We start from the raw sequence: 27,961 nt of genomic DNA, 5'->3' as shown, positions 1-27,961 counted from the left end.
GTACACGCCCCAAATTTGGCCTGCGTCCTCAAAGGTATCCCAGTGCCAGTGATTACACCATCTTTCACGCTGCTTGCAAACGGTAGTTATTTAATTTTGAATGATGAAGCTTGCTGCGGGATGTTAGTGGGAATCCCATATATAGTAACTGTATCGCAGAGAGTAGTCTGCTGCAATAATGTTCTATTTCCACCCCCGCATGGGCGGCTGGATGTTTCCATCTGGCCTTCGATTCCGACCTTGAAAGCAGAGTTCAACAAGATGAGCAGAATAAGAGCTCTATTGTCCCAAAAGGAGGTGCCATTGACTTCCTCCCGAGAAACATTTGTCCTTCACGTGGCAAATACGCGCACTGAGGTACAGGCGCTTTTGAATACTGACCTCCCCCTGCATTTTGGAGCTTTGATCCAAACAATCTTCAATGCCTCGTCAACAACTGGCCTGGCTCATTTTTTTAAACTTGTAGGCTCAGGCCTCGTGACCTCCTTCCAAACTATTTTTGGTGTGATTCCGGCATTTTTTCATTCTATTTTTTCGAGCGTCTTTGGCGGTGTCCCGCTGATTCTGGCGCTGGTGGCAGGTGTGCTACTTTTACTTTTCATACTACGAAATGGATGCACTTTCTGTGCCTCACGCCAACCTGCCCCGTCTGCATCTTCTTCGTGACAGGATGCTTGAATATTATGGTACCCTGCCATTGGCGACTTTGAGCCTGGCATATGGATTATCCTTCCGGTATTCCTACTTTACCTGCGTGCAACCTGTCTTTCACTGCCTAGATTGTCCCTTTGAATGGCCTCTGGATTTGTGCTTAACCAACACGGTTTCTCCGGTCCCGGATTATGATCGACTGATGAGTCCCTTAGTGTCTCACGAGTTTGCCTGTTCTGGTGTTCGGATTATGGCCTGTGGTGCGGCGCATGGAATCCTGGGTAATTGGGACATCGCAAGGGCTGCCTATGACTTCTTGGATATGAGTTTTCTGGAAGAACACGTCGGTTGCCCTCTGATGGTGCTAGAGGCTCCGCTTATTGAAGAACATGTATGTTCCTTTTCTTTGATTAACTGGATGGCTGAAACTTTTAGTGGACGTGCCAACGATTTCCTGTTGGAAGCTGTTGCTAAGTATGCTGCATACACGTTCATGGATTGAGTGAACTGTCATCCACTATATTTTTTCTACCAAGTCTTAAACATTGCCTGTGACTTTCGATTGCTACCTAAAGCAGCATTTTTTCATTTTTTTTTTGCCTTTTTGAGGTTTTTGCTTCTCTTTTTTCTTTCGAACTTTCTATGAACCGATACTTGGTTTCAATTTGAATACGCCTTGTTCTGCTCTGTCGAATTTGAACTCTGCGTTCTCTCATTTCTTCCCTACTGGTTAGTGCTTCGATCAAGGGGGCATGTAGTAAGGAATCCCTTAATACGTACATACATTGTTAAGTTAGCATAACCACGTTAGATGTTAGAAAGCCATCTTGCTGCTTTTGCGCACGACACTGCATCTACATGTTATTGTTTTAACAAACTGCTGGCTCGCGCTTTGCCTCACATGAGAGCAATCTGTTGTTACTATCCTGAGCTCTGCGCAGCGACCTTGGTCTGTACATGGTGTAACAAGAACAGTCTGGGTCGTTAGACAATGCATGTTTTCCACTCTAGGTTGATCGACTCACTATAGAGCCATAACATACAGGTAGCTGCGAATACCTGAAAGTTGGTGCTTTTAATATTGCAGACATCATGTTTAATATTCAGACCGAAGACGAGCCTTCCTGCGAGAAGACTTCTGATGCTCCTGTGATGTGATTTCACTAAGCTGATCTTTGAGGTATGGGGTCCCCCGTTCAAGCCTAAGAGACCTTTTATTAGCATAATAATAATATTAGCTTCTTAGTAAAGGGAAGGTGGTAGTATCCACTGTCATTTATAACATGATCACTCCCTTTATATTCTATGGTATTGTAACAATGCTGATGGTTTTAATTATAATCATTTGTCTGCTTGTATTAGCCAAAGTACTGCATCTTAGGACACGTGGTCTATAAAATAAACTCTTTTTATTTTCACCGTGTCTCCGTTTATTCTTGTTGTGGACTGATGTGAGAATAATATACGAACAGGTATTTCCGATTCCCACCATTCCTGAGAGTACACTGAGTCGCTTGTTCTAGGTTGTCTTTTCATTGGGACCGCCGAGCTAAACCTCGGATAACAAATGGGACACTTATGCTAGCCGGATACTGGGTTCTGGGTTCTGAGGTGAGTTTCTGGTACACCACAATTCACTGAGGTCCTGGGGTTCTACGCATAGTTCTGTGTATAAGCAGAATCCCTGCAACAGTATAAGGGGCTATTTTCATCAAGAATGTCAGTTGGGGATGTCAAAGTGTAGGAGTTGTGTAAGAGGAAGAAATTCCACTCTCAGGGGTAGGTTTACTCAGATTTTACGCTGTGTTTGCGTCACAAACGTGACGCGAATTGACATAAAATAAATGTTCTGCATTTCGTCCATCAACTGTTGTTTTTAGGTCTCGCCTGATCCAGCGCATGCATTGGTCTGGCAAGACTTATTGAGAGGGCTCCAAAAAGTGCTACCAGGCCAGCCTAGAGCTACAGTGCATGTGTGCGGGCGCGCGCGCGCGCCCTGCTTTGCCGCGATAACTTTCACTTTCACGGATCACTTTTGCGGCCGCACGGCCGCTTGGCATAGCCAATAGGTCTCGCTTTTCGGACCTTATAAGTATTTAGTTATGCATCTGTTGCATGGCTAAACACTTATAAGGTCCCAAAGGCGAGACCTATTGGCTATGCCAATGCTTGTTGCATTTGTCACCCCGAGTGGGAAGGGTATGCCCAGACGTGGGTCCCTTGCTCTCCATGCCACTGGAATCAAGCTATCCTGGCTGAAGAGGGGTGAAACCCCGAAACCGGTCCTAGGATGCTTGTTTCCAGTCCAGGGTGGACCTGGCTTGGCAGTTGGGGCTGGACTGTTCCATGAGGCACAGGGTCAAGACTGATTTGCATATGGCTGGGTTCAAACTGGAACGGCATGGTGAGCAAAAACACGATGGATTTAGGCCCAGATCTCTATACTGGAGTGAATGTATAACGTTGTTCTGCATTCTGTCCATCAACTGTTGTTTTTGCATTTGTCACCCTGAGTGGGAAGGGTACGCCCAGACGTGGGTCCCTTGCTCTCCATGCCACTGGAATCAAGATAATCTGGCTGAAGAGGGGTGAAAACCCGAAACCGGTCCTAGTATGCTTGGTTCCAGTCCAGGGAGGACCTGGCTTGGCAGTTCGGGCTGGACTGATCCCGTGAGGCACACGGTCAAGACTGATTTGCATACGGCTGGGTTCAAACTGGAACGACATGGTGAGCAAAAAAGCAATGGATTTAGATCTCTGTACTGGGGTGAATGTATGACATTGTTCTGCATTCTGTCCATCAACTGTTGTTTTTGCGTAAAATAATTTTGTTCAGTTTTCTTTCCAGATCTAAACTTGTTTAGTGCTGGAAATAATGTGATAGCAATGTGATATGCGCTACTTTGCATTACTTAGCACCAAGGGGGCGTACTATGGGTGGTGCATGGCCGTTCCTATGCACCCACCCAAGGTTTGTGACGCTAAACCCAATTTACTAAATAAAGTAGACCGGGTTTAGCATCAGAAAATAGGGCACACTTCAACCAGGCGCTATGAAGGAGAAATGCTTTTTTTCTCCTTTATTTTCCGACTTCGCATGTGTGCTGCACTGTACAGCACACATACAAAGTGAGAAAAGGTTTAAAGTTAGTCTAAGCATGGTATTTTGTACTTGAATGGTATCTTTCCCATTTCAAAACCTATGCTAGATTCTCTCCTTCCCTACTTGGCAAAGATTCTTGAGGCCCATGTCGCCAAGTCCCTTTCCAATTTTTTAGAACAGTCTGATTATCTAGAACCCAACCAAGCGGGCTTCCGACCCACCCACTCCACCGAGTCAGTCATCCTCGCAGTCCTGGACATGCTGAGAGCAAACACGGACAAGGGAATCTCTCAAGCCCTTTGTTCTTCTCGATTTGTCGGCCGCGTTCGACACGGTCGATCATACCATCTTGTTGGCCCGTGTCAAGCAGGCTGGCCTCCAGGGCCCTGCATACAACTGGATTGAATCATTCCTTGACGACCGAACTCAAGCAGTCTGTCTCGGACCTTTCACGGCACCCAGTTCCTCCACCTTCTGTGGTGTACCTCAGGGTTCGTCCCTCTCACCTCATTTATTTAACCTTTACCTAAAGCCTTTGGTAAACTCTTTAAAAAACAGGAAGGTAACCACATTCAACTATGCGGATGACCTCCAACTTATCTTCACACTGGATTCCCCGGACTCAGCTCTCGAATTCCAAGCCACCATGCTCCACATCCAGCATTGGATGAACCTTAACCTTCTTAAACTAAACCCCGGCAAGACAGAATTAGTATTGCCGGGAAGGAGCGAGATCAATTGGAGCCCTCATTTCTGGCCTACGGACCTTGGACCACCTCCCACTCCATCTGCCTCAGTGAAGAGCCTGGGTATCACCCTTGACTCTGACCTCTCTCTCAAAGGTCAGGTGGGGTCAATGGTTTCATCCTGTGTGTTCCAACTGAGGAAAATTAGGAAAATCAGCCACTTATTGACCCAATCGGCACTCACTCAGGTAGTGATCTCCTTGGTATTGTCGCGCCTTGATTTTTCCAATTCCATCTATCTCGTCTGCCTGGGTGTCTACTCAAGAGTCTTCAAATAGTACAAAACCAGGCAGCGAGACTAATACTGAAACATCCTAAATGGCTCCCGGCCAGTCCACTGTTGGCCAAATTGCATTGGCTTCCCATCGCCCAATGTGCAATCTTTAAGACTGGATGCCTGATATTTAAGACTCTGTATCACAGAACCCCCAAATTTATCAGCCACCTGATTGTCAAACATGTCCCACGCCGCAACCTTCGATCTGCTCATCTTAATCTTCTCACCACCCGTCTTCAAACTCAAACGCCAAGGCGGTCGCAGGTTTTCTTACCTAGCTCCAAGCCTCTGGAACTCTCTACCATTGGACATCAGGAGGCAGGATAACCTGATGGGTTTTAGAAAGGCTCTTAAGACCTGGCTGTACTTGCAAACTTACGCTTAGCACGCCTCACACAATTAGCGCCATGAAACCTCTCGGTGACCGTGCGCTCTACAATACAAATTTTTGCTAACATAACATAACAGAGACACCCTTTCGCCATGGCACTGATTTAAGGGCCGGCGCTAGGGAGAGGGGAGGAGAGTGCCTCATATCAGAAAATGTGGTGCTCTCCTGCTCTCTCCTTTTCCCACAGAGCAGCATTTTCGGGCGCTGCACTGCGTGAGTATGTGGTAAATCTGGCCCTCAGAGAGAGAAGCATTTATGGTCATACAGGCACAAAGCACATAAAGTAGGCGTAAAATATTACGTACACTTAATCAACTATAAGAATAGTGAAGGATTTTTTCAAACTTTACCAGAGGGGGATCATGCATGGTGATCAAATCAACTAAGTGAATCCTTTGCTACCTTGGGCCTGTATATAAAAGTCCATGGGCTTTGCAGGGGTTTACCAGAGTGTATTTGTTTGTGAGACCATTGGAGGGTCACCTGAAACCTTAACCGTGACCTGAACTAACAGCACTTTTTACTGATACGGAGAGACTTGGATGGATAGCGAAGCTTGGCGGCCAGTCCTTCGGGAGAGCTGCAGCTCCGTCCTGTGAGGAAAGCCAAAGGGAGACTAGATAGCAGGTGATGGGTGAGGAAAGGAGGGAAACACACAGGAAGATGGGAGAGGCTCTGAAGGGACTAAGTAGAGAGGTGACAACAGATTGGGCCTAGCTTAAAAAGGGATGATGCACCTTTATATGAGAATGAGAGTTAATGGATAGTGGCTGTCCTCCTTCTCTTTGCTTCCTGTTTGTGGTTGCTTTCCATGTTTTATTACCTGATAAGGATTTGTCTCTGGCCGTTTGATATTACAGGCTGAATATAGAGGCATTTAAAGGCAATATAAGTAAGTGCTGCTGGTGTGATGGCTCAGCAGAAGGTCAGAAGTTTTAATAGGAGGAATTGCTAGTTTGAAGAAGGAATATCAGAGGTTGGCTCAGTTTCCAGTATTAGTCGGTGAGGTGTGAGTTGGTGGAACCAGGGTGCTCTTAAGAGCGAAGGGCCTCATTTATGGGGATTCAGTGTAAGGCAGCGCAGGAAGTCAGCTCGCTACGCTGGCCTACGTGAGAAGGCAGGAATACACCCATATTTATGTAATACTATGCATTTCTGTCTTTTCCCCCTGCGCTGGCACACAGTGTGCTGCCTAGTGCCAACGCAAGCACCCTTGCACCATGGTGAAAGGGTGCCAGTGTTGTTGGCAGGATTGTTTTTGTGCCTGAAGGGGTAGCTTCCTGCACAAACACAATCCTGGGAGGCTTATTCCTCTTTCTATATGTGCTGCAGAATGCTGTGGAAAGAGGAAAAAACGAAGAGAAATAAAGTTATTTCATTTTGTTATACCTCTACTGGGAAAGCATAAGGTTTTGCACCTCCCCAGGTTTACATGTAAATCTGGGGAAGCGTCCAAATCCATGGGTGTTGCATGGGAACACCCACCGCAACGCCCACGGAGCACCTTCAAAGCGCAGAGCAAGTCACCGCAGTGGTTTGCATTGCCTTACTCCATATCTATGAGGCCATTCAAAGCCTGACCTCATAAATATGATTTTGTGGTTTGCGCTGCCGGAACGTCACAAAACGTGATGCTACGGTGGCGCAAGGGGCTTATAAATATGCCTCTAAGTGTAAAAAAAAGATATGAAGGACAGGTAGGTTCAGGATAGCAAAGTCTTGTTCCCAGTATAGACAGGCTAGCCAGTGAGTTGTGAGGCAATGCAGACAAGTCCCTGGATGACCAGTAGGTCCAAAAAGGAGGACCAGGAGGCCCGAGGAGTTAAAGGAAGACGTGCAGATGCAGGACATGAGCAGTCTCTAAATTTATCCCAACAGCTGAACTATGACTGAAGAGCTCTCTGCCCAGAGGTAGGCATGAAAAGAAGTAATCAAAGAACAATTTATTTTGACAGCATTTTACTGCAGACCCCAACAAGCTTTGGGCAGTAAGTTAATAAAACAGGACTGGACTTGCCTGCCCCTAAGGCCTGGGGATCAGAGGACACCCTAGCAGCGGTGAGGGTGGTCGGAAGGCTATGCTCACGCGCAGGGGCCCGGATGAGGCTGTAGATGCCATTCCTCTCCAGTCGTGTGCGACGTGCAATACCTGTCTTCCTGGAGAGGCTTTTGAAGTCGCACTTTCCCACTGCAAGCTTGCAGGTGTAGAGACCCAAGCACCCATCACAGTCCGAGGGCTTCTGGCAGACACGAGACTGGATCTCGGCACATGAATGCTGAAGGAGACAAAACCGAGAAAGCAAAAGGATGAGGGAAAAAGAAAGCTTTGAGGCTACTGCCATAGTTAAGGCATGGTATACGAGCAAACTGCAAGGAATGATCAAGGCTACAGACCCGGAAGCCAATTTCATCCAGTGCTTAATTTGAGCCAATGGTGTCCAATGCTCGGCACTAGCACTTAATTGGCAACACCACGAAGGGTGGCGCTGTTGGCTAAATTTACAGATGAGCACAACAACTGCTGGCTATTACTTCAATATGCATTCAAAATGACAAATATCTTCTTCCCAAGCCATTCTTTGGAGACCAGAAATAGAATGAAATGTTACACTTGTAGGTGTGTGATGGTTAGTAGTTGTGTTGGTTCTGTTATTGGCAGCTCCGGGAGGGAGAGTGGGTGGTGCAAGCTGCAGTGGCCTCCTGACAAGGGGCTCAGCAGTTAATTTTTTACAAATTACACCCAAATGTTAATGGCCCACATCCTTAGAACTACTCAAAGTGAGCTTGTGTGATAGGTGGCCCATCACACATGCAGAGTTTGTTTTCCTGTGTCCACTAAACACTCAGAGCCAGCCCACAGACGCCAGCAAGGCAATGACAAGCCTGCACATTTACACTCACAGTGTGATTGACAGCATGGGGAAGGAGCATGCAACAATGGCCAGTCACCATTGGGTTGTCACGTGGACGTGTTGCAGGCCAACAATGTCAAGCACACTAAGGGTATGTGACTGGGGCTCCACCCCCGCGAGCATTCCGAGATCTATGCGGCCATAGAGCAAATCTGTGTGATTACAGGATAAAACTGGAGATATGCAGAGGAAGCCAGGTGTGGAAGCTGTGTGGTGCAAAAGCTAACATAGGATGCAGCGTGTGCCAGTGCCACACGAGCCGTAGAGATAGTCAGGGGGAATTGGACTTGATTGTTGCTGGAAAATGTGGTCTGCGCGCATGTTCTTTTCGGTCCTAGTGTGCCCCTCTGGGCAGCCAGTGGACCCTGGGCATGATACGGTCCAACCCTAGTGTATACTGGGCATGCCTGGCAATATGGGCTCACCCCTGGTAGGATACTGTCCCTACTATAGTGGTAGTCATTTCAGCATATTTTAGACATCCAGGGAAGGATGACCTCTGAGGTAATACTCAAAATCCGTGGCATATCATGGGCAGGAAGGATGCACTCATATATATGGTGTTAAGAATGATGTCGTCTAAAACGTTTTTTATTTTTATTTTATCCTTTTATTTAGTGCACGTTCACAGACAGAGAAAAGGAAGAAAAGCAAACAGCCGCCACGTGTTTCGTCCATGGCGCCTAATTGTCCGAGGACTTTCTCAAGACAAAGATTCATCCATATGTTATATATCACGATTAGAAAGAGCGTCTTATCTCGTCCCTGCAGTCCTGGTAAATGGAGGTTTTTGCTTGTCTTGGCATAATGTTGGTCACCATTGGCATCCTGGAGCTGATCCTGTCATTATGCTGGTGCTGCCATAATGGTAGTCATTCTTTCATGATATGGGCACCTGTAGCATGATGGAGCTCAGACTGGCACGATACTGTTTATTCTTGGCATCTTGGGGGATATTTGGAAATCTGTGGCCCACCACCGTCAAATGGGTGGCCCAGGCATAATGGCTTTCATTCTTGGTATATTGTGGCCATTTTTCACATAATAGTGGAAATTCCTGGGATGTGAGAGAGATCCATGGTGACATGGCATGCAAAGCAGAATCCGTCAATGCCGGGCAGTACTACATGGAAGTACGTGAAAGGTGAGTGAAAGGGAACAAATATGTATTTACTAAACATCAAAAGTTGGTACATCATTAAAAGATCATGCTATTTCATTGAAACCGCAGGCTTTTGTTTCAGGGAACTGAGTTTATTTATTCAAAATGAAAAAGTTGTATTGGATAGAAAAATGTGTTTACTTTACAGTGTCCTTACTGCTATAGCTGTCACTTCATGACTTGCATGGAAGCATTATATTAATTAAATTGACAAAGCTTTCCAGGGCATTATCATTAGAGCTATATGAGGCCCTGGACCAAAAAAGTGGTGCACTATTGCTATTGCAAGCCTGTGAGAGCTCTAATGTACATGGTAGCACTGACGTAAAAACCGTAAGAGTGATCTAGCGTGCCATGAAGAACACGTCCATGCATTACCTAGAATATATTACACATGTTCTTCAAAGATGTATGCTCCTGCAGCATATAGGCTCCGCCCAGCCAACACCGGCTCTCGTTCCTACTGCGGTGACCAGTCCTCAAGGACTTCATGCTGCTCATCTAATGTCCCAACCCTCGGCTCACCCTTGTAGAGTGGGCATCTCCTCCAGCTTTGTTCTTGACCCCAACTCCTCTCCATGTACACCACAGCGTCCTGGTGCTCAGTGAAATCTCAGCGGAGAACCACCACTGCTTTATCCTTACCCCCTCCTCTTCTACCAGTAGACCACCTTCCTTTATCACATTGTATCCCCCTTTTGCTTTATCTTATCTTACCATCTGTTTGTCAACAAGAGCTATCCCTCTCTCTCTGGCTCTGTCCTAGCCTACATAGTGTACTACAAAACAATGTTCACAAGGAACTCATTTGAAAATAGTTATCTATCACATACAACATCAGTAGTTGTCTTTGAGTTAATCTCTCACCAAACTAACATGAAGTTAGTACTTCACACAGTAAGCCTACACACAACCAATATTTTTACAAAGCCTCAGCCGAGGTCTTTTATTTAGCAAAAAAACTTTTTTCAAAACACATATAAAAACATATCATATATACATTACTCCTCTCTTTTTCTTACATTCACAGTGCAAAGTGACCCCAGTGAAACCATAACCACACAGACACAAATAAACAAAAACAATTTTTGATAAAGGTGCAAAAGGTTATTGGAAAAATTAAACAAGGACAGTTTTGTAAATAATATAATAATTCAGTCAGAGCTGTCTCTTATTTTGTTTGTCGACGGCGTTTCGACCCACTTCTAAATACCGGGTCTCATCAGGACTGTAAATATGGGGACTAGTTTATGGCATACACAATGTCCATTTCGGATCCAGTATGCAAATTAAATAATAGTATCCAAACTTTGACTTCGTTAGCAAATAAAGTATATGATTATATCTTCCACTGATATGGGTCAATTGGTAGGTCGGATAATTGGCGGAACAAAATTCCTTGGGATTTTTTGTTAATATTTATCCCTATTTTCGGGGTGCCCCATCGTTTTAGGGAAAAACGACCTGTTCTTATAATGCCTTTGATTTCTGTTGAATTGTAATGTAGGAAAAGGGGTCCGTAATCCAACCGGGCGATAGCCGATTGATCCCGCACTCAACACGCTCTTAATCCGTGTCTTGCCAGTAACGGACTGAATCACGCTGGCTCCTAGCCTACATAGTAGCTGTATTCTCGAGACTGCAGGGCGTATTTGTTATTATTTCCCACAATGCAGCACACAAGGGAACTTGCTGTGTTGCGCTGAGTTGCTTGAAAGAAAGAGAAATGCTCTATATTCATAAACATATGGGGTATTTCTGCTCGCTCCTTGAGCTAGCTCACTGCGTGCTGTCTAGCGCGAACACGGGCACTCTTGCACCATAATGCAGTGGTGGCTATATTACGGGTGAGATTGTTTTTGTGCAGGAAGGAACACCTTCTTGTACAAAAAACACTGTTAGAGGCAAAATGTAGCACACATGGAAAGAGGAAACAAGGAGAAATACATATATTTCTCCTCCTTACGCCTGACTTGGAAAGGCATAGCATTTTGGGTCATTCCCAGGTTTACTAGCTTTAGTTAGTCTGGGAGTGCGCCAAAATCCAATTCATGGGTGGGTACATGGATTCGCCTGTCTTCCGCCCATAGAACGCCTTCCAGCTTGAAATGTAACATAACGACACGCAAGCTGCTGCGTTACATTACATTTCTTTATAAAGCCACACAAGGTGCAACAAATTACCCCTAGTGTGGCTTTGTAAATATCAATGAAGCCTTTGCGTTGTCCTAGCATTGCTTTCTGCAAAGCCTCGATACAGTGCAAAGCTTGATAAATCTGGTCCTGGATGTTTACTTACTCTCTGATGCTCAACCTAAAAACACAAATGTATTTTCCTACCTTCAGCTCTATTGCTTCCAGAATCACTCCCTCTCCCATCTATCTGACTACTGCCCCAGCCTCTGTCTTGGAATCCTTCTCTTCTGCTTTCCTCTCTTTTGAACACTTCTGGTGCTGCAACAGGCAATGCTAGGCCACCACCAAGGCCACTGCTACCAAGAGTACTCCACGATAACCCACAAAACATCAAATATGTCTGGTGATTCATGTAACCGGCTGGTAAAAATCTTGCGTTGCCTAGGGTCCATGAAATCTTTGCTCTGGTTCTGTCACCTTCATCATGAGCACCCAGTGGAGCTTTACTCCTCCCTCAAAACCTATAGACACCACGCAAGCTGGCTTACAGTTATCACAGGCCCCAGTGCAAGTCCATCATTCTGGTCTTCAAATTCTCTTGGCCTCTATGTCCCTGCCTGCCCCCTTAGACTTCAATTCCTACGGCGCCTTACTTTTAAGCAAACCCCTTCTACATCCTCAACCTTCGGGTCAATTCATGCCTCATCACTGAATGCACACCAGTGACCTCAAAGTGTAAGGACCCTCAGAAGATACAGAGTTTGCATCTTCTTCCACTTAATTGTACACATGGCTCCAGACGGTACCATGCATGCCCTAAGGGCTCTAGCCACACCCTGTCTTCTCCAAGGGCCTCTGAGACACGAGGCCATGTCCACCGGTCCTTTAAGATCTCTCGCCTCCTGCAGTGTATTGCACTCCTGGGCTCCCTTACATTCTCTCACTCACCTCCCACAGTTGCAAGTGGTTGATGTTAACCTCTCTACCTCTCTATACCTGAGGGGTGGATAGATTATCGGCAGAACAGACAAGGGTATCATTATTGCCCATGGTGCTACTCCAATACCCGGGAACAACCCTGTTTGCATCTCACAATTATTTTACAGCACTCTTTTCTGCCCCCTGCCCGTGGCTCCTTAAAGCCGCTACTTTACCTCACCATATGAATACACTGACCCTTTCCTCTATGTTTTCCAATTTTCTATCACCTCTTGCTTACTGTATAACCTAGCTATGTATAAAATTCTGCTCAGCGTTTCTGACCAAAATTTACTATAAAATTTAACTAAATTGTCACATTTCTATATCCTGGTGCTAAAAACGGCCACCAAAATAACCAAGTGCAAATCACATTTGCACCGAGTATTTGTGCCATATTTACACTGTATTAAAAACTTGTTTTGTTCGCGTAAATGCTTTAGTCACCGTTTTACACAAATTGACCCCACATTTTTAGGTCGAAGTTTACCAGAAAGCGCAGCTGTCTGGTTTGCAAAGACATCTTGTTGTGTGTAGATTTAGATTCCGTATATAGGTTTTCCAATTTATGCCCTTATACAGATACAATTCATATTGCCCTTATGTAGGCATAGAAAATCCAGCCCTTATTTAGGCATTGTCCATGCTAACCAAATACAGGCATCGTCTCCTACATCCGTCAATCCACGTCACAACGAGTTCTTGGAAAACCAGACTCTTAAGCCTTTAGGAATTTCCCTTGCTTGGATATTGATTTCTCCAGGAACTCATATATTCTGCATAAACATCTATTCCTTAGGGTTCATTCATGACGTTCCGATGCCCGACTTCAATACAGGCATTCCTAAACACCTTCAAGGTATAAATATACCTGCACTTGCCCTGGCAAACCACGGTTCCGGTGAGGTCCAGTTCGACTGTCTACCTGCGGTTCACCACGGCAAGTTCGGAAGGAGATCGAGTTCCCGCCTGATGCACTGATTAGACGCTGTCATCCTCCTCGCAGAGAATCCAGCTCCAGTGTTTCTGACTCCCCTTGCGGTTTGTTAGATATCCATCACCGTTCTTTAGCCCACTCTGCCACCCCAGTTCAGACATGGCCATATGCAAATCAGTCTGACCCTGTGCCTCATGGGAACAGTCCAGCCCGAACTGCCAAGAAATGCCAGAAACCGGTCCTAGGAAGCTTGTTTCCGGTCCAGGGAAGACATGGCTTGGCATTTCGGGCTGGACTGTTCCCATGAGGCACAGGGTCAGACTGATTTGCATATGGGCATGTCTGAACTGGGGTGGCAGAGTGGTCTAAAGAACGGTGATGGATCAAACCCAGATCTGTTGACTGGGTGTGAGTGTTTGATTGGTTCTGACGCTCCCTCCATCACCACCCCCTTTTGTATCGCTTTGTTCGCCATAAGTTGGCAGGGTATGCTCAGACGTGAGTCCCTTGCTCACTTTGCTACTGGATTCAAGCAAGCCTGGCTGAAGACGGCTGAAATGCTAGAAACCGGTCCTAGGAAGCTTGTTTCCGGTCCAGGGAAGACATGGCTTGGCAGTTCGGGCTGGACTGTTCCCATGAGGCACAGGGTCAGACTGATTTGCATATGGCCATGTCAGAACTGGGGTGGCAGAGTGGGCTAAAGAACGGTAATGGATCAAACCCAGATCTGTTGACTGGGTGTGAGTGTTTGATTGGTTCTGACGCTCCCTCCATCACCACCCCCTTTTGTATCGCTTTGTTCGCCATAAGTTGGCAGGGTATGCTCAGACATGAGTCCCTTGCTCACTTTGCTACTGGATTCAAGCAAGCCTGGCTGAAGACGGCTGAAATGCCAGAAACCGGTCCTAGGAAGCTTGTTTCCGGTCCAGGGAAGACATGGCTTGGCAGTTCGGACTGGACTGTTCCCATGAGGCACAGGGTCAGACTGATTTGCATATGGCCATGTCTGAACTGGGGTGGCAGAGTGGGCTAAAGAACGGTGATGGATCAAACCCAGATCTGTTGACTGGGTGTGAGTGTTTGATTGGTTCTGACGCTCCCTCCATCACCACCCCCTTTTGTATCGCTTTGTTCGCCATAAGTTGGCAGGCTATGCTCAGACATGAGTCCCTTGCTCACTTTGCCACTGGATTCAAGCAAGCCTGGCTGAAGACGGCTGAAATGCCAGAAACCGGTCCTAGGAAGCTTGTTTCCGGTCCAGGGAAGACATGGCTTGGCAGTTCGGGCTGGACTGTTCCTGTAGGAACCCGGGGTCACCAGGCCCTATAGGCGGTAGCGTGGCGCGAGCCGGTCGGGCAACCAGAGGGCTATGTGTTAAGCAACCATACACCACACGCTTCTCATGGGCTAGGAACACACACAATAAGGGACGCCACACCGTTCAATTATGCAAATACTTCAAGTTTATCCAAGTTTAGTTGGTCAGATGCAGTTCAGGAAATAACAAGGTAATACATGAATTATAATACCATCATGACATTACATTCGACACTCTGGGTGATACTTATGCAGTGCCTAACCTTGTTCTAGCGCTGTGCGCGCTTACGTAAAGTCTTTCCCTGAACGGCCCGTCTAACTAAGCATGATACTTGAACGGGGACACATTGGGCTCACTAACATGGCGCCTGTGGAACTGAGCGCTCCTCGTAATCAATGGCCCCTAATCCTGTGAAGTAAAGCATATGAAACAAAGCGCTACGCGCAACCATTTGCAGGTAATTACAGTCGAGCAGAGCATATAATACAATATGTTACTCGTGATCCTGGTGTAGAATTTCCTTCGTGCAGAACATAAACCACAATGCGCTACGCACATCCCTTAGCATGTAATTACTGCCGAGTAGACCATATAACACAAGGCGCTACTCGCACTTCCTGGCAAAACAATTACTATCGAGTAGAGCATGGAACACAGTGCGCTACTCGCATTTGCTGGCAAACAACTTCGTTCGAGTAGAGCATGTAACACAAGGCGCTACTCGCATTTCCTTTTAAGGTAATCACTATCGAGTAGAGCATATAACACAAGGCACTACTCGCGATCGCGGGCATGTGAATACTTTCGAGCGGAACAGGTCATACAGTGCGCTACTCGCATCCCTTGTCCCTCCAGCGGGGGAAGCAGGGTCGGTGGCGGGAAGCGCCACACGAGGGTAATGTTAGTCAGTTCCTTTAGGCGGCTTCCAGCGGGAAGACTGACAGGACTTGCGGAGCGGGTCCCTATGCTCCGGTGCAGTTCACTAAGCACCGCTCTCAGTCTTACAGAAGGGGGGACACGGACAGGATCCCTCGGCGGGGTCTCTCCGTCGCGCAGGCAGGGGAGGGGATTCCCACGGAGGGGACGACCCGGGCCAAGTGCGGTGCGGTTTCCGGACCAGCAGGGGGCGCACCAGGGGGGATCTCGGCCTCCGGGCTTACCTCCGTCTCGGCGTCAGCAGGCGTCCGTCCTCACGACGTTGGGGGAACTCGGCCCCGACCTTGCGCACCTCCTCACTCGGCTGCGACGGCAGCGACGGGGCCCCGGGCTTCTCCTGGGCCTCGCGACACAGCAGGGCACTCCTCCAGGCCTCCAGGCCGCAGCGGTGAGCGCGCTGGCTTCGTCGTCGCAGGGGGGGGGGCTCAAAATAAGGATGGGGTAAAGTGCTCAGCGGAGCACGCTGCCGGGGGTCCCAGACCAGGGTAGGAAGCGCGGGGGTCACAGCGCTAGTACCTGGTCGATCCCCGGTGTCTTGGCAATCGGCTTAGTATTTTGTTCACTAGAGCAGCTTGGACACGCAGTCTCAGCTCTGGCATTCAAGGCTTACAGCTCGCTCTTGTCATGCAGTTTCAGTTCTTGAAGTTAGATTTCAGTTCTCAGTTGACAGGTGAAGTCTTGTGGCGCAGATGTATCTGGCGCCCTTAAGGGGTTCTGTTACAGGGGTAGGGATGGAGAGAGCGACTAGATCCTTCCTAGTCAGGTTGGCAGAGAGTCTCTGGGTCCTCCTACTACTGGGCAAGATCAGTGGGATTCACAGGGCACCTCACTCACTTAAGAGGCAGTACCTAAATCCTGTCACTCTCAGAGGCATAAGTCCCTGGCTAGGCCCTACCGCCTACACTCCTGGTGGATTCTTCCAGCTCTGCTTCACCCCAATGGCCAACTCACCACAAAAGCTTCCCTCCCACTCTTAAGTAGCCCTAGGTCAGGTGACCTCTAGCCAAGGCGGCAAAAGTAAAACCCCACCTCCCTTCTAGAAGGTTCCAGCATCTTCCAGGAGCTTCCCCACTCTAACTATGGGACAAAAAGGCGGGCTGGTATCGCAACATTGTTGTGGGTCCCAGCCAGCTCCTGGCAGCTAGGGTGCTACTATCAAAAACGACCACCCTGCAGTAGCAGGGGTCTGTGGCAGCCATTTTGGGAGAAGTAAGCACCTGCACCTTAACACTACAAAAACGAAAAAAATGAGGGAAAAAGGGCCAAGTCCAACATAACCCCCTTCCAGCCGAAAGCCAGGGTAGACCGATCAATGCCTTGATGGTCTTCCCTGCTTGGGGCGAGAAAAGGTGGACGCAGGCCCGCAACGGCAGGAGCACCCGCAGGTTCTCCTCTGCTCTGGAACCCGATGGTTCCCTAACAAACCTCCCTGGACCAACGAAACCACCCCACTGGGGCTCCCTAGCTAGTTGTGGCCAGGACCGGCCCCTGGGCCGTCCAGATGTCTCTGGCCCGGGTGATCTCGCGGAGTGGGGGGCAGTAGCCCCAGGCCTGTAGTGCCTGTTGACCACTCCGGTCCTCCTCCTTGCAGTCCTAAACTGCCTCTGGTCCTTCCTCCTGGGGTTCACACCCTTAGGCTGACCAGCCTTCAGGGGCGAGGCTCTCCTCCCCCTAACTCTCCTTCTGGGGTTCCTCACCCTACCCTGCGAGGCACCCTCAGACCACCACTTCCTCCTCAGTCTAGGGCCTTGACCCTTCAACTGATTCCTCAACCTAGGGTCTAAACCCTTAGGCTGAGTCGGTGCCCGAGGCGAGACCTTCCTCCCTCTGCACCCCCTCCCAGAGTTCAGCACCCTCCTAACGGGAAAAGTACCCCTGGAAGTCAATTTTGGGGGGACCCTGTTAGCAGAGGCCCCACCCGCCAGGTCAGGCAACCCCTGACCTTGGCACCCCAGCCCAGGATCTAAATCCTGCAACTGGGCCAACCCCAGAACCTCAGGCTCGCTGGTTACAGTCGCCCTGGGTCCTCCTGACACTAGGGGCTCCCTTTCCTCGGGCGGCACATCGGGACAGCCTAGGCTCCCAACCTGGGGCTCCCTTGCGGAACTCTCCAGGCCCTGAGACTGCGGTTGGGGCACCTCGGGACACCTCCACGTCTCACGCGTTCCTATAGATAGGTCGTGAGGCCCTCAACCCTCTCTCCCTGGGACCTAGCTGGGCTATCTGCCACTCCTCCCACCTCGCTGGGTTGGGAGATCCCTGCACCACCCCCTTCAGGTTCACACCCCAATGCCTCCTCAGACACCCTGGTGATGTCATCCTGGGGTAAATAAACTCCTAGCTCCTGTGGAGCTTCCGGTATGCTGCCACCAGTGTCCTCACTGGACACACTCATCTGGAGGGCACGCAGCTCCAACTCCTTCATCCGAAGCTCGTGCGCCATCCTCTTCTCCTCCATTGCCCATTCCAATTTTGCTAATTCCTTTTCCTGTTCCAATCTGGCCATTTCTCTTTCTTTCTCCTGCCTGGCCAGCTCCCATTTTAACTGCCTCTCTTCCCTTCTGTCCTCATACTCCCTTGGAGACGCGCTCCTGCTAGACCCTGTCTTACTACTGGCCCCAGAACGTCTTCCTGGGGGCACATTCTCGGACATGTCTACATTCAGGATATCTAGGACTTCCTGGGCGCTCTCTTCCTGAGGTGCATCTGGCGCTTCCTGTCCCTCATCCCCTCTCCCTTCTGGGTGGGCTTCTACCCATGCCCTAATGGCGGTACGGAGTTCCGGCGCCTTGGCCCTCCGCATCCCAGGCACCCCCAACTCCTGCGCGAACTCCCTCAGTTGCCTCACAGTGTACCCCTCGAGGTCAGCTAGCCGGGATTCCATTCTGGCAGGTGGGGACCTAGACTCTAAGGAGAAAATTCCTAGGGTGTAGGCAACAGTCAATAGCTAACCAGGCTTCTTGCACTCTCTGCCTGGACAGTGGAACTAATGATCCAGCAACAATGGTTTCTGAGCTGTGGAACAAAAAAAATGTAGGATAGGCGTTTAACTGTGGCGCCCTTCACCTCACGGAAGGGTGCTGTATGGTCACAAGTCCCAAGGATCCCACCGCTGGCCAACAATGTAGGAACCCGGGGTCACCAGGCCCTATAGGCGGTAGCGTGGCGCGAGCCGGTCGGGCAACCAGAGGGCTATGTGTTAAGCAACCATACACCACACGCTTCTCATGGGCTAGGAACACACACAATAAGGGACGCCACACCGTTCAATTATGCAAATACTTCAAGTTTATCCAAGTTTAGTTGGTCAGATGCAGTTCAGGAAATAACAAGGTAATACATGAATTATAATACCATCATGACATTACATTCGACACTCTGGGTGATACTTATGCAGTGCCTAACCTTGTTCTAGCGCTGTGCGCGCTTACGTAAAGTCTTTCCCTGAACGGCCCGTCTAACTAAGCATGATACTTGAACGGGGACACATTGGGCTCACTAACATGGCGCCTGTGGAACTGAGCGCTCCTCGTAATCAATGGCCCCTAATCCTGTGAAGTAAAGCATATGAAACAAAGCGCTACGCGCAACCATTTGCAGGTAATTACAGTCGAGCAGAGCATATAATACAATACGTTACTCGTGATCCTGGTGTAGAATTTCCTTCGTGCAGAACATAAACCACAAGGCGCTACGCGCATCCCTTAGCATGTAATTACTGCCGAGTAGAGCATATAACACAAGGCGCTACTCGCACTTCCTGGCAAAACAATTACTATCGAGTAGAGCATGGAACACAGTGCGCTACTCGCATTTCCTGGCAAACAACTTCGTTCGAGTAGAGCATGTAACACAAGGCGCTACTCGCATTTCCTTTTAAGGTAATCACTATCGAGTAGAGCATATAACACAAGGCACTACTCGCGATCGCGGGCATGTGAATACTTTCGAGCGGAACAGGTCATACAGTGCGCTACTCGCATCCCTTGTCCCTCCAGCGGGGGAAGCAGGGTCGGTGGCGGGAAGCGCCACACGAGGGTAATGTTAGTCAGTTCCTTTAGGCGGCTTCCAGCGGGAAGACTGACAGGACTTGCGGAGCGGGTCCCTATGCTCCGGTGCAGTTCACTAAGCACCGCTCTCAGTCTTACAGAAGGGGGGACACGGACAGGATCCCTCGGCGGGGTCTCTCCGTCGCGCAGGCAGGGGAGGGGATTCCCACGGAGGGGATGACCCGGGCCAAGTGCGGTGCGGTTTCCGGACCAGCAGGGGGCGCACCAGGGGGGATCTCGGCCTCCGGGCTTACCTCCGTCTCGGCGTCAGCAGGCGTCCGTCCTCACGACGTTGGGGGAACTCGGCCCCGACCTTGCGCACCTCCTCACTCGGCTGCGACGGCAGCGACGGGGCCCCGGGCTTCTCCTGGGCCTCGCGACACAGCAGGGCACTCCTCCAGGCCTCCAGGCCGCAGCGGTGAGCGCGCTGGCTTCGTCGTCGCAGGGGGGGGCTCAAATTAAGGATGGGGTAAAGTGCTCAGCGGAGCACGCTGCCGGGGGTCCCAGACCAGGGTAGGAAGCGCGGGGGTCACAGCGCTAGTACCTGGTCGATCCCTGGTGTCTTGGCAATCGGCTTAGTATTTTGTTCACTAGAGCAGCTTGGACACGCAGTCTCAGCTCTGGCATTCAAGGCTTACAGCTCGCTCTTGTCATGCAGTTTCAGTTCTTGAAGTTAGATTTCAGTTCTCAGTTGACAGGTGAAGTCTTGTGGCGCAGATGTATCTGGCGCCCTTAAGGGGTTCTGTTACAGGGGTAGGGATGGAGAGGGCGACTAGATCCTTCCCAGTCAGGTTGGCAGAGAGTCTCTGGGTCCTCCTACTACTGGGCAAGATCAGTGGGATTCACAGGGCACCTCACTCACTTAAGAGGCAGTACCTAAATCCTGTCACTCTCAGAGGCATAAGTCCCTGGCTAGGCCCTACCGCCTACACTCCTGGTGGATTCTTCCAGCTCTGCTTCACCCCAATGGCCAACTCACCACAAAAGCTTCCCTCCCACTCTTAAGTAGCCCTAGGTCAGGTGACCTCTAGCCAAGGCGGCAAAAGTAAAACCCCACCTCCCTTCTAGAAGGTTCCAGCATCTTCCAGGAGCTTCCCCACTCTAACTATGGGACAAAAAGGCGGGCTGGTATCGCAACATTGTTGTGGGTCCCAGCCAGCTCCTGGCAGCTAGGGTGCTACTATCAAAAACGACCACCCTGCAGTAGCAGGGGTCTGTGGCAGCCATTTTGGGAGAAGTAAGCACCTGCACCTTAACACTACAAAAACGAAAAAAATGAGGGAAAAAGGGCCAAGTCCAACAGTTCCCATGAGGCACAGGGTCAGACTGATTTGCATATGGCCATGTCTGAACTGGGGTGGCAGAGTGGGCTAAAGAACGGTGATGGATCAAACCCAGATCTGTTGACTGGGTGTGAGTGTTTGATTGGTTCTGACGCTCCCTCCATCACCACCCCCTTTTGTATCGTATGGTTTTATCAGTAAAACTGTATGTCTGTGCAAATGTAATAGACAATTCAATTGAAAAAGTGTTGTCTGTTTGGCAGTGCAGTACCAGACCAGTCATACTCCACTCAAGGGGACACTACTCCTTTTATGCTATGCCACTCCATGACACATCATTCTGTGCCACTCCATGATACTCCATGCCACTCTACGCCACTCTACTCTACTCTACTCCACTCTACTCTACTCCACTCTACTCCACTCCACTTCACTCTATGCCACTCCAGGCCTTCTCCACTCCACTTTCTTCCACTCTTTGCCACTCTATGCCACTTTATTCTAGGCACTTCTACTCCAGTTCACTCCTCTCTATGTCACTCCACTCCACATTACTCCACCCCACTCTTTGATACTCTACTCCATTCCACTCTATGACACTCTAGGCCACTTCACTCTATGACACTGCACAACACTCCCTGTCGCCACTCTGTGCCACTCCACTCTATGATACTCCCCTCTATGACACTCTACTCCATTCCACTCTACAAGACTCTACTCCACTCTGATTTACCCTAAGCCACTTCACTCTACGCATACTCCACTCAACGACACTCCACTCTACAACATGTCACTCTACAACACTCCACTCTATGCCACCCCACTCAACTCTGCGCCACTCCACTCTATGACACTCTACCCTACTCTATACCACTTCACTCTAGGCCACTTTACTCCACTCTGCAGCACTCCACTCTACCACACTCAACTCCACCACACTCCACTTCACGAAACTCTACTCTATGATGCTATACTCCATTTCACTGTACTCCTCTCTACGACACTCTACTCCACTCCACTCTATGGCACTCCACTCCACTCCACTGTATGACACTCTACGCAACTTCTCTTTAGGCCACTCCACTCTACAACACTCTATGGCCCTCGACTTTACCACCCTCGTTAACACTCGGCTCCACTTTACTCTATGACACTCAACTCTATGTCACTTCAATCTACTCCACTCTATGTCACCCCATCTATGTCACTTCACTCTATGACACTTTACTCCACTCGATGCCCCTCCACTCTATGCCACTCTCCTTCAACTCTATGCCACTCTGCGCCACTCCACTCCACAGGTTGTATGACGGAACCACAGATGCACTAAGAACACCTGCCCAAGCAACGCAGTCTTAACAACGTCCATGTCTTTACCACGCATGCCTTTACAATGCATTTAGTTGTAAAGGCATGATTGGTAAAGGTAAATGAGTGGTAAAGCTTACATCCCAACCCCCACCCTGAGCCCTGAAACGCAGCCCCAACTTTTAAAACTACCCCGACCCCCGACCTTAAAATACCCCGGCTCCCACCTTGATCCCTAAAACCGTCCCCCTGTCCTAATAACTACCCCAAACCCTGCCCTTTAAGCACCCTAGCTTAGCCCCCCAAACCCTAAAACTGCCCCAGCCCTAAAAATTACCCCAACGCCCCCCGCCCTGAGTCCTAAAACCCAGCACCCAGCCCTAAAAACTACCCTGACCCCAGCCCTAAAAACTACCCTGTCCCCCATACCCTGAGCCCTAAATTCCAGCCCTGACAAATACCCAGACCCCCAGCCCTAAAACCTGGCCCCCAGCCTTATAAACTACCCCGACTCCACCCAACAGTAAAAAAAACCCAAAAAGTACTCACCAAGCGGCTGTTCCTTCCACTGTCGTCCGCAGGAACTCTCCAACACCTCCCACCCCTGCCCACTCGCTCCAGTGCTAGACCGCTGACTGCCTTAACCACGCAGAAGCCTTTACCACCTTCACAACAGAAACCGTTATACAGGAATATCCATGGTTAAGGCAAGCGCTGTTCTTCTTGCGTTGTAATGGAATGCATGGTTTAGACCACGTTATTAATGCTGTTTCCCCACTCTAGGACACTCCACTCTACACCACTCCAAACTACGCCCCTCCACTCAACACTCTACTACACTGTTCAGCACTCTATTCTACTCTATGCCACAAAGCTCTTTTCCCCTCTACTCCACTCTATGCCTCTCCAATCTATGCCCCTCCATTCCATGCCCCTCAGCTCTAATCAACTTCGCAACACTCCACTCTATACCTCTCCATTCTATGCTACTCTACTATACTCTACTCTATGCCACTCCACTCTGTTCTACGCCACTCCACTCTATGCCCCTCCTCTGTATGACACTCTACTACACTCTGCAACACTCTACTCTCTATGCCACAACATTCTATGCTCCTCCACTCTAATCCATGACACTCCACTCTATGATACTCCACTTTATGCCATTTCACTCCACTCTACAACACTTTACTCCACTCCATTCTATGCCACTTACGCCACTCCACTGTACGACCAACCAATCTATGATACTCTACTCCAGTACACTCCACTCTAATTCACGACACTCCATTATACGCCCCTCGACCCTACTTCACTCTAATCCACGACACTCCACTTTACTCCACTCCATGCTATGCCTCTTTATGGCACTCTACTCCACTCTACAGCACTCTACTCCACGACACTATATTCCCCTCTACTCCACTCTTCACCTCTCCACTCTGTGCCTCTCCACTCTACTCTACTCCACTCCATGACACTTCACTGTAATCCATGACACTCCACCCTGCAACCCTCTATGCCACTCCACTCCACCCACTGCTGAACAACAGCCACACTGGCTAAAACATATTGGCAAAGCCAATAACTCTTGCATAGGCAAGTCCTATTGGCTTTGCCTCTGCTTGTTACTGTTTTGCTCAGTAGCACTGATGTACTGGAGAGTAGCTTCACTGCCTGGATAAATAGATACGTGGAATTTGTGCCCTGTTCCTAAAGGGCGGGGGTGCTAGAAACAAGTGCAAGTATCTTTAATACTCGTTTTAGAAAACACCTTGAGGGCCCATTTGATGTTAGTTCAAAGTCGTTTCCTTGTACATCGATCTTCTCCTTTTTTTCTGCACCTTTTCATTCTTATTGTTGACTGTGAAATTGCCATTTCATAGGGCGACTTCATCTCTCTAAGCTTGATACCCACACTTTACAAAGAGCTACAGCTCTTTTAAGGTACCTTTTAACATCAATGATGCTCTGCTGGGTCAAAGGTCACAAAATAAGCCACCATCCTGCCTTTGTCGGTTCGCGTTCCGTGTTACTGCCAATCAAAGACAGACAACTAGAAGCTCACACACAAGAAACCGAACAACTAATAAGATCCAGGACCTAATTGGGCATCCAGTGGGCAACGCCTCTCTCATCCCCAAATAGATGCTGTCCAGAAGTGAATTGATGCTGCTGGTTGCAGGTAGTGGGCACCAGCACTCATTTTCAGGAACAGGAACGTATGTTTGATCATCAAACTTTTAACTGGAGTAAGAGAAAGAAAGGCAGAAAAGGAAGAAAGATGGAGGGAGAGAAAGATGGGAAAACAGTCACAAAAGGGAGAAAACAGCTGAAAAAGAACTTGCAAGAGTGAGATAAAGAAGTAGAAAGTGTGGGGTGATGGGTAAAAAGTAGACAGCGTTGGTATTCCAAAACTATGGCATTTGCCAATGCCAGTGGGCTCCTTAGAAAATCTTTGGCCCATGCACTTAGAGAGTCAGCCCAAGACCCTGACAGGCACCCCAGAGCTGGATCTGTCTCAAACTCTAGCAGAAACCCTTTCTAGAAAGTGCACTGAAACCTGATGCAGGTACCTCCCATGCAAGGCCTACCACATAACGCTTATTGTAGAGAGCTGCTAATCGCACGCTGCCGTTTGACTAGGTTTATGCTATAGAAATACCACATACATACATACACACACATATGCACAGGGCCGGACTGGGAACCACAACCGGCCCTGGCAAAGTGCTCGCCCTGTAACAAAAATGTCGCCCAGGGGCCCAAAACCGGCCCCCACACATGCGGCGCACCGGGGGGATTGCCCGGTGCCCGCTACGGCCAGTCCGGCCCTGCATATACATACAGAGCAGGGTGAAATGGACACATTAACTGAAGCAGTTCTTAATTAGGGACTGCTCCTAGCTGGACTCTATTTGAACACTAATACTCAAATGTGATGGACAGGCTGTACATGTGACAGATGCCTACCACAATTTGTGAACAGGTTTGCTCCTCTATCCAGTCCACCTCCTTAATCTCACTCAACCAGACGGAGCAGGCGAGTAATTGGAATGGTGATCACATATGGTGTCTCCCACTCTGGCTGTGGGTTGATCATTTCATCTCCTTACACCCAAGTATTGTCCTTCAGATGTGTTCGGTACCTGTTATGTACATGGCATGTTCACAGAGACAAGAACACTTCAGTTCCAGCTGTAGATTGCACTTGTATCCCTTTAATAGGATGCCTTTGGGTATCTGATTATGAATACTGGGAACTAAAGATGTCTCTGCTGTGCCTAGGTGACAGTGGGACGCCTCTGCTGTCCTCTGCTTCTATCACTAGTGTGAACATCTCTGGTCTGTGCTTATTTAATCGCACATGTGCAAGTGTATGAGTAGTGTGTGCACACCACCTGAGGGGTACGAAACTCCACCACAGCACTTTATGTGTAAAGGAATAAGTGCCATGGCCCAAAGTTTTGCTAATAAACCTGCAGCTGGCACTATAAAATATCGGGGTGCCGAACACCAGGGCTGCGTAGTCTTAATTCCATCTCATGCCTCTTTAATCCACCACTGGCACTCCCGGCCTTTTTGTCTCACTCTTGCAGGTTCCAATTACCTCCTTTTGTCACAGTTTTCCTCCTTCTTGCTCCCTGTTGTATTTTCTGAGTCAGAGTCTAATGGGGAAAATTAAGTGCCGGTCCCCAAAAATGAGTACTGTTGGGCCCCACTTGCAACCACTGGCTGAAATAAATTAATTAATACATTAAGAGGGAGAGCCATAAAAGATCGCCAGACCAATATAGTATGAAATTGGCCCTTCTCTATGATAGACAGAATGGGGCCTACTTACCAACTGGTTTGCTTCGCTCTTGTGATGCAAACCTTAAGTCAGATTTAGGAAACCACTTTACGTGGTCTAAAAAGTAAGGCAATGCAGCGCAATTCACTGCATTACCTTACTGTGTTCCGGGAAGGCGTTCCATGTGCGTTGTGTGGGTGTTCCCATGCAACTCCCATGGTTTTTGACACATTCCCAGATTTCCCAGAACTGGGACACCTGAAAGGTGCCAAAAAGATTTGCTTTACTACGAGAGGCGTAAAGAGGAGAAATATCTTTATTGCTCCTTGTTCCGTCCTCTTTCTATGTGTGCTGCATTCTACAGCATAGTAAGAGGAAAATGCCTCCCAGGGTTGTTTTTGTGCAGGAAGGCGTCCCTTCCTGCACAAAAACAATCCTGCATGTAACACAAGCACCCTCGCTCCATGGTGCATGGGTGACTTGTGTTGGCGCTAGGCTGCCAAAAGGGCGCCAGCGCAGAGGAAAAGACAGGAATGCACCATATTGCCTTAAATACGGCACATTCCTGCCCGTTCCCTGTCACGCCGCGCAGGTGCTGCGCTATGTATATTTCTCATCAATAAGCCCCTAAATTCTTAAAGCCCGATTCACAAATGTTCCTAGTAAGAGTGAAAAATGTAGAATCGAATAATGTGTGTGTTTGGAGTAAATTTACACCACCTTTTATAGAGTTGAGAAAGAACTCCAGGGATCCCAATCGTAATCTGTGACTACTGCAGATTTCCAGGAGTACTCCCATGCATAACAATGCACTTGTATGGAAAGGCTAGACATGCAGAACTGTGACGCATGAGTGCATTTGCACTCTTAGCCCAGTTCTTTTGTTTCTAAACAGGGAAAGTATTTTCTCCAAAGAGAAGCTCTTTTCTCTAGGCCCCATCAGTTATAAGTGTGTCCTTTCCACCTTCCCATCTCAGATAGAAGGGAGAACCTTCAGCCACGAGGTAAGAAACTTCAGCTTAGAGAAGGTGGATGAATGCTCCCAACTTCTTTCGAGGCCAAGTTTCGAGGCGGCCACTGCAGGGCTTTTTTGGCTGCACAAGGATTAAACATGGGCAGGACATCCTATGTCAGGAAATCTCGAGATGAGTGGCATCAGTCTTCCTCATGCCACTGTGAGGTTCAGTGAGATGAGGAGGGTGCCACTGTGAGGTTCAGTGAGGTGAGGCGGGTGCCACTGTGAGGTGAGGTGAGTGCCACTGTGAGGTTCAGTGAGGTGAGGCGGGTGCCACTGTGAGTTTCAGTGAGGTTAGACAGGTTCCACTGCTCGGTTGTGTGGTGAGGTGGGTGCAACTGTGAGGTTCAGCTAGGTAAGGCGTGTGCCAATGTGAGGGTCAGTGAGGTTAGTCGGGGGTCACTGCTCGGTTCAGTGAGGTGAGACGGGTGCCACTGTGAGGTTCCCACTGTGAGGTTCAGTGAGGTAAGGCGGGTGCCAATGTGAGGTTCATTGAGATGAGGCAGGTGCCACTGTGAGGTTCAGGGAGGTGCGAGCAGGCAGTGTGAGGTTCAGTAAGATGAGAGGGGTGCCAATGTTATGTTCAGTGAGGTGAGGTGGGTGCCACGGTGAGGTGAGTTCCACTGTGAAGTTTGGTGAGATGAGGTGGGTGTCGCCGTGAGGTTCAGTGAGGTGAGGCGGCTGCCAATGTTAGGTTCAGTGAGGTGAGGTGGGTGCCACTGTGAGGTTTGGTGTGGCAGGTATCACTGTGAGATTCAGTGAGGTGAGGCAAGTGTTACTGTGAGGTTCAATGAGGTGAGTTGGGTGCCACCGTGAGGCGAGGTGAGTCGGGTGCCACTGTGAGGTTCAAGAGGTAAGGCGGGTGCCATGTGAGGTTCAGTGAGGTAAGGCGGGTGCCAATGTGAGGTTCATTGAGGTGAGGCAGGTGCCACTGGGAGGTTCAGGGAGGTGCGAGCAGGCAGCGTG

At 49.0% G+C, this 27,961-nt stretch overlaps 1 pseudogene; it reads right to left on the bottom strand.

Moving 5' to 3' along the window:
* Positions 1-5,907: 5,907 nt before the first annotated feature.
* LOC146854145 (uncharacterized) overlaps positions 5,908-27,961 on the bottom strand; it is a 33,192-nt pseudogene continuing 11,138 nt past the window's right edge.

The sequence above is a fragment of the Triturus cristatus genome, chromosome 4_1 (assembly GCF_964204655.1).
Source record: "Triturus cristatus chromosome 4_1, aTriCri1.1, whole genome shotgun sequence".
Classification (NCBI taxonomy): Eukaryota; Metazoa; Chordata; class Amphibia; order Caudata; family Salamandridae; genus Triturus; species Triturus cristatus.
The sequence above is the reverse complement of the archived record's forward strand: the minus strand, read 5'-3'. Positions and strand labels throughout refer to the sequence as shown.